Consider the following 4,363-nt stretch of genomic DNA (forward strand, 5'->3'; position numbering starts at 1 on the left):
CGCACCCCAGCGGCAGCCTCTCGGGGGCGCGCGCACGGACCACGCGCCGGCCCGGGCGGTCCTGGTGCCGCCGGGAGTCGGAGCCGCTGCCGACCTCGGCACGGGCTGCGCGAGGTGCGGGCAAGGATGCTGCCGCGACCCCAAGGCACTTCTACGCGCCGCGCAGCGTTTAGGACCCGGGCTCGGGCGGCGGCGGCGGCGAGTACTCGCGGCGCCGGCCCCGCCCCGGCTCTCGGGGGTCGCCTCCCACCTCACTGCCCGCCGCCAGCTCGCGGACGGGCGGCGTGAGCCTAGGACCCCCCGAGCCGCGGAGCTCAGGCCCGGGGAAGCGCGGCGGGCGGGGCGGGGCCTAGGCCGACCCCGCCTCCCCGCCCCGACACGTGCTGCCTTTGTTCCCGCCGCTGCGTCCGCAGTCGCGGCCCCGGGGGCGCTCTCGGCCCCGACTGAGGCTGTCGCTTGAGCCGCTCGGGAAGCCATGCGCGAAGGCCGAGGCGCCGAGATCCCTCCTTCCATGTAACATCCTCGACTACGGGGAAAGAAGCTTGGGGGCTGGCGGAGTAAGGCGCCGAGTGGGGGGACGTCTTTGCTGAGGTCTCCTGAATGCCACAGGCATCCCGAGAGCACTGTTAAATCGGTAGTGCCTTCCCTTCCCAGGCCTCCGTTCCCCCATCTCATTAAATGCCCGCCGCCCGGGTAGGTCTCAGAAACCCAGGCCAGAGAGTCGTTAGCAGTTCTGAGCCATTCCGCAAACAGCAACTGGCTTTCCCACACCACACCTGGGACAGGGCCCTGAGGCCCTGGCTGGGCTCTGCTCAGGGATGGGCCAATCCTGAACCCATCACAAATGTGACCACAAAATTTCCACTGTCCCTCCAACCAGGCTTGATCCTCTGATTTAAATACTTTTCATATTAAACATGTATAATTTGAAGACCTGGTGCCAGTAAAATTATAAAATTTTGAGCAAAATTATGGTTCTAAGAACTGTTCCTCTCACAGATGAGAATCCAGCTCCTTCACCAAGGCCATTCTTCAGTTTTTAGTTTGGTTCTGGAAACTGATTCAGATTTGACCACAATCCTGAGAAACATAGATAGGTTTACCAGATTGTCACTTCTAGACCTAGAGATGTATAAGTAGCAATCCAGATAAAATCCAATTCCCTGACTCCTAGATCACTCCCATACACTTGGGCTGTCAACCTGTGGCAGCTCTGCCTACTGCCCTAAGCACAACAGAAATCTGGTATCACTCAGAAAAATGCTATCAAACCAGAAAGTGCTAGAATTTACTACCCAGAGATTTCTCTGTCAGTAGTGGCAACTGAAAACTTTAGGGACCTTAGTGACACATATATGGAAAATGCATTGTTCTAAACCCAGAGGGTTACTTCTTCCACAGCCCTTCAGAAACATCACCGGAGCTGTCTTAACTCGGAGATGCAGACAGGGCCCTTGCTCAGTATGTCCCTCCCTCTGAATGTTCCTCAGTGTATAACCTCTAACCCCTTCTTTCAAATGGAGTTATCCTTAACCCTCCTCTACAATATGGGGCTCTAAGAAGTAATCCCCAAGTCCCATGGCCCAAGGAGACTCTTCCTCTCCAAGGCAAAGCTGAATCCCAGGCTTTTTGCCTCCAGCCCCTAAGTGGAGAGAGACTCAGCTCCTAAGCTGGCCTCTGTCTTGAGGTTCCCTTTAGATGGTAGTGTTGATCAAAGGCTAAGTACTTTCCATTTCCCAAAATATGCCTAGATTTTTTTTATTATTAAGGTATCATTGATATACAATCTTATGCTCAGGTTTCACATGAGCAACATTATGGTTACTACATTCCCCCTATTATCAAGTCCCCACCACATACCCCATTATAGTCACTGTCCATCAGCATAGTAAGATGCTATAGAATCACTACTTGTCTTCTCTGTGCTATACTGCCTTCCCTGTGCCCCCCCTATATTGTGTGCTAATCATAAAGCTCCTAAATCCCCTTCTCCCTCCCTTCCCATCCACCCTCCCCAGTCCCTTTCCCTTTGGTAACTGTTAGTCCATTCTTGGGGTCTGTGAGTCTGCTGCCGTTTTGTTCCTTCAGTTTTTGCTTTGTTCTTATACTCCATAGATGAGTGAATTCATTTGGTACTTGTCTTTCTCTGCCTGGCTTATTTCACTGAGCATAATACCCTCTAGCTCCATCCATGTTGTTGCAAATGGTAGGATTTGTTTCTTTCTTATGGCTGAATAATATTCCATTGTGTATATGTACCACATCTTCTTTATCCATTCATCTACTGATGGACACTTAGGTTGCTTCCATTTCTTGGCTATTGTAAATAGTGCTGTGATAAACATAGGGGTAATATGCCTAGATTTCTTAACCTATTATCCACCCCTTAGATCTGGACCCACTGTTACCTACACCTACAAATTTTGGTTCTAGCAACCCCAATTCACAGTGGGTAGTATCAAGTTCTACTTCACCCCACCTTGTTTCCCAAACCAAGGAACCATGCACTTGCCTTGTCCAGCCTGACCACACCCTGGTGTCCTCTCATGCTTTTGCCTGGCCAGCTCTTCCCTAACACCTTCAAAAAGCTGCTTGCAATACTATCCCAGCCTCCTCACACTTGTCAAAGGCAAAGTCATGTTTGCAGGACAGCATGAATGGGATGGCACTGCCTGCCCACTTGCTCCTGTAACTGATAGTTATCCCGAACACCTATACACCCATGCCGTGCCTGCTCTGCCTGCTTCAAGGCACCCACCACAACCCCCTAGCTCCCATCACCACTCCAACTGCAAAGTAAGAAAAGTGCAAAAATCTGTTAGAAATGGCAGAATCAAGGACCCAGAAGGCAGACCCAGCTGTACAAAGCAGAGCTGTTTTCTTCCCAGTCTTCATCAGAGAACTCCACATCCCACCACCAATCAGCCTCTTTACACTAAAGCCTACCTCTAGCTGTGTATCTGGGCTGCTGCCAATGTATTGTCAGAGAATCCCCAACCTCTGGATGCTCCCCACTACCCCCACTCCAGTCCTAAACCACCTTGAGGAAGGGAAGCCAAGGCCCCAGCCAGTTAGCTTGCAGAAAGGGTTCCAAATAAAGCAGCGCCAAGACCTGGCTCCTGAGGAGTCACACTTTGTTCTTTCAGGGATCACAGAGCAGCATCTAGTGGCCCTTCTGGGCAGCACAGATTACATAACTCGCACACAGCAGGGATCCAGCGCCAAGCACCTCAGTATCTCTTGAACACACCAGGAAGCCCCGGCATCATGAGGGCTGGTGGCAGCAAGGGTTCCTACATAAGGAGCCAGGCCCAGGCAGCCCACAGGCCACTGGACTCTCTCAGGTGTGCCTAGACCCAGCTGATCTGAGGGCCTGGGAGGGGAAGCAGTGCTGGAGACCTAGAGTTGCACTATCCAAAAAAAATATGTGAGCCACAAACGCAAGCCACATAGATGGTATTTTCTAGCAGCCACATTAAAAAGGTAAAAAGAAACAGGTGGATTTTCATATGTTTAACCCAATATGTTCATAATTCAACATACAAAGTTGTTCAATTACTTTATTATTTTCCTATACTGTCTTCAAAGTCTGGTCTATTTACACTTGTAGTCCACCACAGCTGCAGCTAGAACACTTTAAGGGCTCAGTAGTCTCATGTGGCTACAGGCTACACACTGGGCAGCAGTCTAGAGGGAGTCACACACCTACAAAGGGAGCAGAGGAAAGGGCTGTGCCCAACTGAGCTCCTGGGGGCTGCCCTAGGCTTGGCAAACCCCTACCCTCTGCTCCAGCTCTGAATCCCTTTATAGTATTTTTTAAAGTCCTTTGTTGAACCAAAACTCTTCCTGTAAGAGACATATAATATTAAAACAGAGAATAGCAGAACTGCTCAGTGGGCTGGCTCCCCCCACCCACCCAGTGGCCTCAGAGCCCCCAGAACCATCCCCAAGGTCTAAGGGGGCAGTAGGAAAGTCATTGCTGGTGACTCCAAATGGAAATTAAACCAAAAATGAATGTCAGGGCTCTCCAAGCACTTGGATTTCCACTGCTTCACATAACCCTCGTGCCACTTACCTATGTGCCATCCTCATGATGTAGATGCGGAAAGAGGCTCAGAGGATTTAACAGCCCAACCTGTGTCCTCACTGGACTATGCTGCCTTGGAAAAACAAAAAGATACCTAAACAACATCTTTTATTTCAGACCTCACAGACCAACTTCCTTACCCAAAGCCCTCCACTTAACCCCAGATTTAAAGATCTTCCATGAAGCAATGAGACAGCAGAGCTCTGGCCTGTCTAGAGGGCTACACAGCGCCCTAGACTTTATTCAGACACCCTCCAGCACTCAAGAAAACACACA

This window comes from Manis javanica, chromosome 4 (genome assembly GCF_040802235.1).
Source record: "Manis javanica isolate MJ-LG chromosome 4, MJ_LKY, whole genome shotgun sequence".
NCBI classification, from domain to species: domain Eukaryota; kingdom Metazoa; phylum Chordata; class Mammalia; order Pholidota; family Manidae; genus Manis; species Manis javanica.